Here is a 13,547-nt window from a genome sequence, read left to right on the forward strand (position 1 = left end):
CCTAGTTGCGAGGGACAACTCGGGATTCTCCTCGAGGCTTCGCAGGGCAATTGGGACGCCTGTCCAGCTAAGGCGGAGACCAAGGGTCCCTTTCCACGTGCACAGGAATCCTGGGACTCCTATCAATTTTCACGAGGAGTCAGGCATCGTCTCCTTTGGAGGCACTGATCTCCGCGTACCTATGGAGTTTTCAAAGGATGTGAGGCCTCTGGTCGCGATGAGGTGGGGAACTGGGTCTTACTCTGTGGTCTCCACAGGGGATTCAGACATACTTTCATCTTGGGAGATGCAAGACGAGCCTGCATTCAAGTCACTGCAGGGATATCCGGCCTTATTTCGCGTCAGGGCATCGCAGGGTCCATTCCACTTGAGGCCGCAAAATCAGGGTCCCTCTCACAGACGTAGAGCTGAGAGAAGCCTCCTCTTGAGGTGCTTGTGGTAAGGTGGTATTTCTCTGGAGTCGAAGCCAGGGACTAACCTGTCATCTCGAGTTGATTTTTGGTCCACGGAGCTCTTTCGTGTGGCTACAGTGACCTCAGGTTTCCTCTAGCCTTGAAACAGTGTTCTCGGGGTTTCTCTGGAGTGCCATCAAGGAAATCAAGGCTCCTTTCATGTGTGATGTGCAACACGGAATTGCTCTGCACGCAGTGCAGGGGAATCAGGCCTCATCTCTTGGCGAGGGGAAAGTGTCATGGTTTTTCTCGAGTTGCGGCGGGAACCTGGGGTATATTCTCGAGTTACGACGGTGATGGCCCTTCCACACACGTGTTTGTTCAGCGACTGCAGGACTCCTTGCTAGTTGCGAGGGACAACTCGGGATTCTCCTCGAAGCTTGGCAGGGCAATTGGGACGCCTGTCCAGCTGAGGCGGAGACCAAGGTTCCCTTTCCACGTGCACAGTAATCCTGGGACTCCTATCAAGTTTCACGAGGAGTCAGGCATCGTCTCCTTTGGAGGCACTGATCTCCGCGTACCTCTGAAGTTTTGAAAGGATGTGAGGCCTCCGGTTGCGATGAGGTGGGGAACGAGGTCTCTCTCTGTGGTCTCCACAGGGGATTCAGACATCCTTTCATCTTGGGAGATGCAAGACCAGCCTGCATTCAAGTCACTGCAGGGATATCCGGCCTTATTTCGAGTCAGGGCATTGCGGTGTCCATTCCACTTGAGGCCCCAAAATCAGGGTCCGTCTCACATACCTAGAGCTGAGAGAAGCCTCCTCTTGAGGTGCTTGTGGTAAGGTGGTATTCCTCTGGAGTCGAAGCCAGGGACTAACCTCTCATCCCGAGTTGATTTTTGGTCCACGGAGCTCTTTCGTGTTGTTACAGTGACCTCAGGATCCCTCTAGCCTTGAAACAGTGTTCTTGGGGTTTCTATGGAGTGCCACCACGGAAATCAAGGCTCCTTTCATGTGTGACGTGCAACACGCAATTGCTCTGCACGCAGTGCAGGGGAATCTGGCCTCATCTCTTGGCGAGGGGAAAGTCTCATGGTTTTTCTCGAGTTGCCGCGGGAACCTGGGGTATATTCTCGAGTTACGACGGGGATGGCCCTTCCATACACGTGTTTGTTCAGCGACGGCAGGACTCCTGCCTAGTTACGAGGACAACTCGGGATTCTCCTCGAGGCTTGGCAGGGCATTTGGGACGCCTCTCCAGCTGAGGCGGGCGACCACGGGTCCCTTTCAACGTGCCACAGGAATCCTGGGACTCCTATCAAGTTTCACGAGGAGTCAGGCATCGTCTCCTTTGGAGGCATTGATCTCCGCGTACCTCTGAAATTTTCAAAGGATGTGAGGCCTCCGGTTGCGATGTGGTGGGGAACTAGGTCTTTCTCTGTGGTCTCCACAGGGGATTCAGACATCCTTTCGTCTTGGGAGATGCAAGACGAGCCTGCATTCAAGTCACTGCAGGGATATCCGGCCTTATTTCTAGTCAGGGCATCGTGGTGTCCATTCCACTTGAGGCCGCAAAATCAGGGTCCCTCTCACATACCTAGAGCTGAGAGAAGCCTCCTCTTGAGGTGCTTGTGGTAAGGTTGTATTCCTCTGGAGTCAAAGCCAGGGACTAACCTCTCATCTCAAGTTGATTTTTGGTCCACGGAGCTCTTTCGTGTTGCTACAGTGACCTCAGGATCCCTCTAGCCTTGAAACAGTGTTCTTGGGATTTCTCTGGAGTGCCACCAAGGAAATCAAGGCTCCTTTCATGTGTGATGTGCAACACGGAATTGCTCTGCACGCAGTGCAGGGGAATCGGGCCTCATCTCGCAGCGAGGGGGAAGTCTCATGGTTTTTCTCGAGTTGCGGCGGGAACCTGGGGTATATTCTCGAGTTACAACGGGGATGGCCCTTCCACCCACGTGTTTGTTCAGCGACGTCAGGACTCCTGCCTAGTTGCGAGGGACAACTCGCGATTCTCCTCGTAGCTTGGCAGGGCAATTGGGACGCCTCTCCATCTGAGGCGGAGACCAAGGGTCCCTTTCCACGTGCACAGGAATCCTGGGACTCCTATCAAGTTTCACGAGGAGTCAGGCATCGTCTCCTTTGGAGGCACTGATCTCCGCGTACCTCTGGAGTTTTCAAAGGATGTGAGGCTTCCGGTCGCCATGAGGTGGGGAACTAGGTTTTTCTCTGTGGTCTCTACTGGGGATTCAGACATCCTTTCGTCTTGGGAGATGCAAGACGAGCCTGCATTCAAGTCACTGCAGGGATATCCGGCCTTGTTTCGAGTCAGGGCATCACGGTTTCCATTCCACTTGAGGCCACAACTCAGGGTCCCTCTCACATACCTAGAGCTGAGTGAAGCCTCCTCTTGAGGTGCTTGTGGTAAGGTGGTATTCCTCTGGAGTAAAAGCCAGGGACGAACCTCTCATCTCGAGTTGATTTTTGGTCCACGGAACTCTTTCGTGTTGCTACAGTAACCTCAGGATCCCTCTAGCCTTGAAACAGTGTTCTTGGGATTTCTCTGGAGTGCCATCAAGGAAATCAAGGCTCCTTTCATGTGTGACGTGCAACACGGAATTGCTCTGCACGCAGTGCAGGGGAATCAGGCCTCATCTCTTGGCGAGGGGAAAGTCTCATTGTTTTTCTCTCGTTGCGTCGGGAACCTGGGGTATATTCTCGAGTTACGACGGGGATGGCCCTTCCATACACGTGTTTGTTCAGCGACGGCAGGACTCCTGCTTAGTTGTGAGGGACAACTCGGGATTCTCCTCGAGGCTTGGCAGGGCAATTGTGACGCCTCTCCAGCTGAGACGGGAGACCACGGGTCCCTTTCCACGTGCCACAGGAATCCTGGGACTCCTATCAAGTTTCACGAGGAGTCAGGCATCGTCTCCTTTGGAGGCATTGATCTCCGCGTACCTCTGAAATTTTCAAAGGATGTGAGGCCTCCGGTTGCGTGTGGTGGGGAACTAGGTCTTTCTCTGTGGTCTCCACAGGGGATTCAGACATCCTTTCGTCTTGGGAGATGCAAGACGAGCCTGCATTCAAGTCACTACAGGGATATCCGGCCTTATTTCTAGTCAGGGCATTGTGGTGTCCATTCCACTTGAGGCCGCAAAATCAGGGTCCCTCTCACATACCTAGAGCTGAGAGAAGCCTCCTCTTGAGGTGCTTGGGTAAGGTTGTATTCCTCTGGAGTCAAAGCCAGGGACTAACCTGTCATCTCAAGTTGATTTTTGGTCCACGGAGCTCTTTTGTGTTGCTACAGTGACCTCAGGATCCCTCTAGCCTTGAAACAGTGTTCTTGGGGTTTCTCTGGAGTGCCACCAAGGAAATCAAGGGTCCTTTCATGTGTGATGTGTAACACGGAATTGCTCTGCACGCAGTGCAGGGGAATCGGGCCTCATATCGCGGCGAGGGGGTAGTCTCATGGTTTTTCTCGAGTTGCGGCGGGAACCTGGCGTATATTCTAGAGTTACGACGGGGATGGCCCTTCCACCCACGTGTTTGTTCAGCGACGTCAGGACTCCTGCCTAATTGCGAGGGATAACTCGGGATTCTCCTCGAGGCTTGGCAGGGCAATTGGGACGCCTCTCCAGCTGAGGCGGGAGACCACGGGTCCCTTTCCAAGTGCCACAGGAATCCTGGGACTCCTATCAAGTTTCACGAGGAGTCAGGCATCGTCTCCTTTGGAGGCATTGATCTCCGCGTACCTCTGAAATTTTCAAAGGATGTGAGGCCTCCGGTTGCGATGTGGTGGGGAACTAGGTATTTCTCTGTGGTCTCCACAGGGGATTCAGACATCCTTTCGTCTTGGGAGATGCAAGACGAGCCTTCATTCAAGTCACTGCAGGGATATCCGGCCTTATTTATAGTCAGGGCATCGTGGTGTCCATTCCACTTGAGGCCGCAAAATCAGGGTCCCTCTCACATACCTAGAGCTGAGAGAAGCCTCCTCTTGAGGTGCTTGTGGTAAGGTGGTATTCCTCTGGCGTCGAAGCCAGGGACTAACCTCTCATCTCGAGTTGATTTTTGGTCCACGGAGCTCTTTCGTGTTGCTACAGTGACCTCAGGATCCCTCTAGCCTTGAAACAGTGTTCTTGGGGTTTCTCTGGAGTGCCACCAAGGAAATCAAGGCTCCTTTCATGTGTGATGTGCAACACGGAATTGCTCTGCACGCAGTGCAGGGGAATCGGGCCTCATCTCGCGGCGAGGGGGACGTCTCATGGTTTTTCTCGAGTTGCTGCGGGAACCTGGGATATATTCTCGAGTTACGACGGGGATGGCCCTTCCACCCACGTGTTTGTTCAGCGACGTCAGGCCTCCTGCCTAGTTGCGAGGGACAACTCGGCATTCTCCTCCAGGCTTGGCAGGGCAATTGGGACTCCTCTCCATCTGAGGCGGAGACCAAGGGTCCCTTTCCACGTGCACAGGAATCCTGGGACTCCTATCAAGTTTCACGAGGAGTCAGGCATCGTCTCCTTTGGAGGCATTGATCTCCGCGTACCTCTGAAATTTTCAAAGGATGTGAGGCCTCCGGTCGCGATGAGGTGGGGAACTAGGTCTTTCTCTGTGGTCTCTACTGGGGATTCAGACATCCTTTCGTCTTGGGAGATGCAAGACGAGCATACATTCAAGTCACTGCAGGGATATCCGGCCTTATTTCGAGTCAGGGCATCGCGGTGTCCATTCCACTTGAGGCCGCAAACTCAGGGTCCCTCTCACATACCTAGAGCTGAGAGAAGCCTCCTCTTGAGGTGCTTGTGGTAAGGTGGTATTCCTCTGGAGTCGAAGCCAGGGACTAACCTCTCATCTGGAGTTGATTTTTGGTCCACGGAGCTCTTTCGTGTTGCTACAGTGACGTCAGGATCCCTCTAGCCTTGAAACAGTGTTCTTGGGGTTTCTTTGGAGTGCCATCAAGGAAATCAAGGCTCCTTTCATGTGTGATGTGCAACACGGAATTGCTCTGCACGCAGTGCAGGGGAATCGGGCCTCATCACGCGGCGAGTGGGAAGTCTCATGCTTTTTCTCAAGTTGCGGCGGGAACCTGGGGTATATTCTCAAGTTACGACGGGGATGGCCCTTCCACCCACGTGTTTCTTCAGCGACGTTAGGACCCCTGCCTAGTTGCGAGGGACAACTCGGGATTCTCCTCGAGGCTTCGCAGGGCAATTGGGACGCCTGTCCAGCTAAGGCGGAGACCAAGGGTCCCTTTCCACGTGCACAGGAATCCTGGGACTCCTATCAATTTTCACGAGGAGTCAGGCATCGTCTCCTTTGGAGGCACTGATCTCCGCGTACCTATGGAGTTTTCAAAGGATGTGAGGCCTCTGGTCGCGATGAGGTGGGGAACTGGGTCTTTCTCTGTGGTCTCCACAGGGGATTCAGACATACTTTCATCTTGGGAGATGCAAGACGAGCCTGCATTCAAGTCACTGCAGGGATATCCGGCCTTATTTCGCGTCAGGGCATCGCAGGGTCCATTCCACTTGAGGCCGCAAAATCAGGGTCCCTCTCACAGACGTAGAGCTGAGAGAAGCCTCCTCTTGAGGTGCTTGTGGTAAGGTGGTATTTCTCTGGAGTCGAAGCCAGGGACTAACCTGTCATCTCGAGTTGATTTTTGGTCCACGGAGCTCTTTCGTGTGGCTACAGTGACCTCAGGTTTCCTCTAGCCTTGAAACAGTGTTCTCGGGGTTTCTCTGGAGTGCCATCAAGGAAATCAAGGCTCCTTTCATGTGTGATGTGCAACACGGAATTGCTCTGCACGCAGTGCAGGGGAATCAGGCCTCATCTCTTGGCGAGGGGAAAGTCTCATGGTTTTTCTCGAGTTGCGGCGGGAACCTGGGGTATATTCTCGAGTTACGACGGTGATGGCCCTTCCACACACGTGTTTGTTCAGCGACTGCAGGACTCCTTGCTAGTTGCGAGGGACAACTCGGGATTCTCCTCGAAGCTTGGCAGGGCAATAGGGACGCCTGTACAGCTGAGGCGGAGACCAAGGTTCCCTTTCCACGTGCACAGTAATCCTGGGACTCCTATCAAGTTTCACGAGGAGTCAGGCATCGTCTCCTTTGGAGGCACTGATCTCCGCGTACCTCTGAAGTTTTGAAAGGATGTGAGGCCTCCGGTTGCGATGAGGTGGGGAACGAGGTCTCTCTCTGTGGTCTCCACAGGGGATTCAGACATCCTTTCATCTTGGGAGATGCAAGACCAGCCTGCATTCAAGTCACTGCAGGGATATCCGGCCTTATTTTGCGTCAGGACATCGCAGTGTCCATTCCACTTGAGGCCCCAAAATCAGGGTCCGTCTCACATACCTAGAGCTGAGAGAAGCCTCCTCTTGAGGTGCTTGTGGTAAGGTGGTATTCCTCTGGAGTCGAAGCCAGGGACTAACCTCTCATCCCGAGTTGATTTTTGGTCCACGGAGCTCTTTCGTGTTGTTACAGTGACCTCAGGATCCCTCTAGCCTTGAAACAGTGTTCTTGGGGTTTCTATGGAGTGCCACCACGGAAATCAAGGCTCCTTTCATGTGTGATGTGCAACACGGAATTGCTCTGCATGCAGTGCAGGGGAATCGGGCCTCATCTCGCGGCGAGGGGGAAGTCTCAGGGTTTTTCTCGAGTTGCGGCGGGAACCTGGGGAATATTCTCGAGTTACGACGGGGATGGCCCTTCCAACCACGTGTTTCTTCAGCGACGTCAGGACTCCTGCCTAGTTGCGAGGGACAACTCGCGATTCTCCTCGAGGCTTGGCAGGGCAATTGGGACGCCTCTCCATCTGAGGCGGAGACCAAGGGTCCCTTTCCACGTGCACAGGAATCCTGGGACTCCTATCAAGTTTCACGAGGAGTCAGGCATCGTCTCCTTTGCAGGCACTGATCTCCGCGTACCTCTGGAGTTTTCAAAGGATGTGAGGCCTCCGGTCGCCATGAGGTGGGGAACTAGGTTTTTCTCTGTGGTCTATACAGGGAATTCAGACATCCTTTCGTCTTGGGAGATGCAAGACGAGCCTGCTTTCAAGTCACTGCAGGGATATCCGGCCTTGTTTCGAGTCAGGGCATCATGGTTTCCATTCCACTTGAGGCCACAAACTCAGGGTCCCTCTCACATACCTAGAGCTGAGTGAAGCCTCCTCTTGAGGTGCTTGTGGTAAGGTGGTATTCCTCTGGAGTCAAAGCCAGGGACGAACCTCTCATCTCGAGTTGATTTTTGGTCCACGGAACTCTTTCGTGTTGCTACAGTAACCTCAGGATCCCTCTAGCCTTATAACAGTGTTCTTGGGATTTCACTGGAGTGCCATCAAGGAAATCAAGGCTCCTTTCATGTGTGACGTGCAACACGCAATTGCTCTGCACGCAGTGCAGGGGAATCTGGCCTCATCTCTTGGCGAGGGGAAAGTCTCATGGTTTTTCTCGAGTTGCCGCGGGAACCTGGGGTATATTCTCGAGTTACGACGGGGATGGCCCTTCCATACACGTGTTTGTTCAGCGACGGCAGGACTCCTGCCTAGTTACGAGGACAACTCGGGATTCTCCTCGAGGCTTGGCAGGGCATTTGGGACGCCTCTCCAGCTGAGGCGGGCGACCACGGGTCCCTTTCAACGTGCCACAGGAATCCTGGGACTCCTATCAAGTTTCACGAGGAGTCAGGCATCGTCTCCTTTGGAGGCATTGATCTCCGCGTACCTCTGAAATTTTCAAAGGATGTGAGGCCTCCGGTTGCGATGTGGTGGGGAACTAGGTCTTTCTCTGTGGTCTCCACAGGGGATTCAGACATCCTTTCGTCTTGGGAGATGCAAGACGAGCCTGCATTCAAGTCACTGCAGGGATATCCGGCCTTATTTCTAGTCAGGGCATCGTGGTGTCCATTCCACTTGAGGCCGCAAAATCAGGGTCCCTCTCACATACCTAGAGCTGAGAGAAGCCTCCTCTTGAGGTGCTTGTGGTAAGGTTGTATTCCTCTGGAGTCAAAGCCAGGGACTAACCTCTCATCTCAAGTTGATTTTTGGTCCACGGAGCTCTTTCGTGTTGCTACAGTGACCTCAGGATCCCTCTAGCCTTGAAACAGTGTTCTTGGGATTTCTCTGGAGTGCCACCAAGGAAATCAAGGCTCCTTTCATGTGTGATGTGCAACACGGAATTGCTCTGCACGCAGTGCAGGGGAATCGGGCCTCATCTCGCAGCGAGGGGGAAGTCTCATGGTTTTTCTCGAGTTGCGGCGGGAACCTGGGGTATATTCTCGAGTTACAACGGGGATGGCCCTTCCACCCACGTGTTTGTTCAGCGACGTCAGGACTCCTGCCTAGTTGCGAGGGACAACTCGCGATTCTCCTCGTAGCTTGGCAGGGCAATTGGGACGCCTCTCCATCTGAGGCGGAGACCAAGGGTCCCTTTCCACGTGCACAGGAATCCTGGGACTCCTATCAAGTTTCACGAGGAGTCAGGCATCGTCTCCTTTGGAGGCACTGATCTCCGCGTACCTCTGGAGTTTTCAAAGGATGTGAGGCTTCCGGTCGCCATGAGGTGGGGAACTAGGTTTTTCTCTGTGGTCTCTACTGGGGATTCAGACATCCTTTCGTCTTGGGAGATGCAAGACGAGCCTGCATTCAAGTCACTGCAGGGATATCCGGCCTTGTTTCGAGTCAGGGCATCACGGTTTCCATTCCACTTGAGGCCACAACTCAGGGTCCCTCTCACATACCTAGAGCTGAGTGAAGCCTCCTCTTGAGGTGCTTGTGGTAAGGTGGTATTCCTCTGGAGTCAAAGCCAGGGACGAACCTCTCATCTCGAGGTGATTTTTGGTCCACGGAACTCTTTCGTGTTGCTACAGTAACCTCAGGATCCCTCTAGCCTTGAAACAGTGTTCTTGGGATTTCTCTGGAGTGCCATCAAGGAAATCAAGGCTCCTTTCATGTGTGACGTGCAACACGGAATTGCTCTGCACGCAGTGCAGGGGAATCAGGCCTCATCTCTTGGCGAGGGGAAAGTCTCATGGTTTTTCTCGAGTTGCCGCGGGAACCTGGGGTATATTCTAGAGTTACGACGGGGATGGCCCTTCCATACACGTGTTTGTTCAGCGACGGCAGGACTCCTTCCTAGTTGCGAGGGACAACTCGGGATTCTCCTCGAGGCTTGGCAGGGCATTTGGGACGCCTCTCCATCTGAGGCGGGAGACCACGGGTCCCTTTCCACGTGCCACAGGAATCCTGGGACTCCTATCAAGTTTCACGAGGAGTCAGGCATCGTCTCCTTTGGAGGCATTGATCGCCGCGTACCTCTGAAATTTTCAAAGGATGTGAGGCTCCGGTTGCGATGTGGTGGGGAACTAGGTATTTCTCTGTGGTCTCCACAGGGGATTCAGACATCCTTTCGTCTTGGGAGATGCAAGACGAGCCTGCATTCAAGTCACTGCAGGGATATCCGGCCTTATTTCTAGTCAGGGCATCGTGGTGTTCATTCCACTTGAGGCCGCAAAATCAGGGTCCCTCTCACATACCTAGAGCTGAGAGAAGCCTCCTCTTGAGGTGCTTGTGGTAAGGTTGTATTCCTCTGGAGTCAAAGCCAGGGACTAACCTCTCATCTCAAGTTGATTTTTGGTCCACGGAGATCTTTCGTGTTGCTACAGTGACCTCAGGATCCCTCTAGCCTTGAAACAGTGTTCTTGGGGTTTCTCTGGAGTGCCACCAAGGAAATCAAGGCTCCTTTCATGTGTGATGTGCAACACGGAATTGCTCTGCACGCAGTGCAGGGGAATCGGGCCTCATCTCGCGGCGAGGGGGAAGTCTCATGGTTTTTCTCGAGTTGCGGCGGGAACCTGGGGTATATTCTCGAGTTACGACGGGGATGGCCCTTCCACCCACGTGTTTGGTCAGCGACGTCAGGACTCCTGCCTAGTTGCCAGGGACAACTCGGGATTCTCCTCGAGGCTTGGCAGGGCAATTGGGACGCCTCTCCAGCTGAGGCGGGAGACCAAGGGTCCCTTTTCATGTGCCACAGGAATCCTGGGACTCCTATCAAGTTTCACGAGGAGTCAGGCATCGTCTCCTTTGGAGGCACTGATCTCCGCGTACCTCTGGAGTTTTCAAAGGATGTGAGGCGTCCGGTCGCGATGAGGTGGGGAACTAGGTCTTTCTCTGTGGTTTACACAGGGGATTCAGACATCCTTTCATTTTGGGAGATGCAAGACGAGCCTGCATTCAAGTCACTGCAGGGATATCCGGCCTTACTTCACGTCAGGGCATCACGGTGTCCATTCCACTTGAGGCCGCAAAATCAGGGTCCCTCTCACATACCTAGAGCTGAGAGAAGCCTCCTCTTGAGGTGCTTGTGGTAAGGTGGTATTCCTCTGGAGTCGAAGCCAGGGACTAACCTCTCATCTCGAGTTGATTTGTGGTCCCCGGAGCTCTTTCGTGTTGCTACAGTGACCTCAGGATCCCTCTAGCCTTGAAACAGTGTTCTTGGGGATTCTCTGGAGTGCCACCAAGGAAATCAAGGCTCCTTTCATGTGTGATGTGCAACACGGAATTGCTCTGCAGGCAGTGCAGGGGAATCGGGCCTCATCTCGGGGCGAGGGGGAAGTCTCATGGTTTTTCTCGAGTTGCGGCAGGAACCTGGGGTATATTCTCGAGTTACAACGGGGATGGCCCTTCCACACACGTGTTTGTCCAGCGACGGCAATACTCCTGCCTAGTTGCGAGGGACAACTCGGGATTCTCCTCGAGGCTTGGCATGGCAATTGGGACACCTCTCCAGCTGAGGCGGGAGACCAAGTGCCCATTTCCACGTGCCACAGGAATTCTGGGACTCCTATCAAGTTTCACGAGGAGTCAGGCATCGTCTCCTTTTAGGCACTGATCTCTGGGTAACTCTGGAATTTTCAAAGGATGTGAGGCCTCCGGTCGCGATGAAGTGGGGAACTAGGTATTTCTCTGTGGTCTCAACAGGGGATTCAGACATCGTTTCGTCTTCGGAGATGCAAGACGAGACGGCATTCAAGTCACTGCAGGGATATCCGGCCATATTTCGAGTCAGGGAATCGCGGTGTCCATTCCACTTGAGGCCGCAAAATCAGGGTCCCTCTCACATACCTAGAGCTGAGAGAAGCCTCCTCTTGAGGTGCTTGTGGTAAGGTGGTATTCCTCTGGAGTCGAAGACAGGGACTAACCTCTCATCTCGAGTTGATTTTTGGTCCACGGAGCTCTTTCGTGTTGCTACAGTGACCTCAGGATCCCTCTAGCCTTGAAACAGTGTTCTTGGGGTTTCTCTGGAGTGCCATCAAGAAAATCAAGGCTCCTTTCATGTGTGATGTGTAACACGGAATTGCTCTGCACGCAGTGCAGGGGAATCAGGCCTCATCTCGCGGCGAGGGGGAAGTCTCATGGTTTTTCTCGAGTTACGGCGGGAACCTGGGGTATATTCTCAAGTTACGACGGGGATGGCCCTTCCACCCACGTGTTTGTTCAGCGTCGTCAGGACTCCTGCCTAGTTGCGAGGGACAACTCAGGATTCTCCTCGAGGCTTGGCAGGGCAATTGGGACGCCTCTCCAGCTGAGGCGGGAGACCAAGTGTCCCTTTCCACGTGCCACAGGAATCCTGGAACTCCTATCAAGTTTCACGAGGAGTCAGGCATCGTCTCCTTTGGAGGCACTGATCTCCGCGTACCTCTGGAGTTTTCAAAGGACGTGAGGCCTCCGGTCGCGATGAGGTGGGGAACTAGGTCTTTCTCTGTGGTCTCCACAGGGGATTCAGACATCCTTTCATCTTGGGAGATGCAAGACGAGCCTGCATTCAAGTCACTGCAGGGATATCCGGCCTTATTTCGAGTCAGGGCATCGAGGTGTCCATTCCACTTGAGGCCGCAAACTCAGGGTCCCTCTCACATACCTAGAGCTGAGAGAACCCTCCTCTTTAGGTGCTTGTGGTAAGGTGGTATTCCTCTGGAGTCGAAGCCAGGGACTAACCTCTCATCTCGAGTTGATTTTTGGTCCACGGAGCTCTTTCGTGTTGCTACAGTGACCTCAGGATCCCTCTAGCCTTGAAACAGTGTTCTTGGGGTTTCTCTGGAGTGCCATCAAGGAAATCAAGGCTCCTTTCATGTGTGATGTGCAACACGGAATTCCTCAACACGCAGTGCAGGGGAATCGGGCCTCATCTCGCGGCGAGGGGGAAGTCTCATGGTTTTTCTCGAGTTGCGGTGGGAACCTGGGATATATTCTCGACTTACGACGGGATTGGCCCTGCCACACACGTGTTTGTTCAGCGACGGCAATACTCCTGCCTTGTTGCGAGGGACAACTCGGGATTCTCCTCGAGGCTTGGCAGGGCAATTGGGACGCCTCTCCAGCTGAGGCGGGAGACCAAGTGTCCCTTTCCACGTGCCACAGAAATCCTGGGACTCCTATCAAGTTTCACGAGGAGTCAGGCATCGTCTCCTTTGGAGGCACTGATCTCTGCGTACCTCTGGAATTTTCAAAGGATGTGAGGCCTCCGGTCGCGATGAGGTGGGGAACTAGGTCTTTCTCTGTGGTCTCCACAGGGGATTCAGACATCCTTTCATCTTGGGAGATGCAAGACGAGCCTGCATTCAAGTCACTGCAGGGATATCCGGCCTTATTTCGAGTCAGGGCATCGCGGTGTCCATTCCACTTGAGGCCGCAAACTCAGGGTCCCTCTCACATACCTAGAGCTGAGAGAAGCCTCCTCTTGAGGTGCTTGTGGTAAGGTGGTATTCCTCTGGAGTCGAAGCCAGGGACTAACCTCTCATCTCGAGTTGATTTTTGGTCCACGGAACTCTTTCGTGTTGCTACAGTTACCTCAGGATCCCTCTAGCTTTGAAACAGTGTTCTTGGGGTTTCTCTGGAGTGCCATCAAGGAAATCAAGGCTCCTTTCATGTGTGATGTGCAACACGGAATTGCTCTGCACGCAGTGCAGGGGAATCGGGCCTCATCTCGCGGCGAGGGGGAAGTCTCATGGTTTTTCTCGACTTGCGGCGGGAACCTGGGGTATTTTCTCGAGTTACGACGGGGATGGCCCTTCCACACACGTGTTTGTTCAGCGACGTCAGGACTCCTGCCTAGTTGCGAGGGACAACTCGGGATTCTCCTCGAGGCT

This window comes from Cervus elaphus, chromosome 20, assembly GCF_910594005.1.
Source record: "Cervus elaphus chromosome 20, mCerEla1.1, whole genome shotgun sequence".
NCBI lineage: Eukaryota > Metazoa > Chordata > Mammalia > Artiodactyla > Cervidae > Cervus > Cervus elaphus.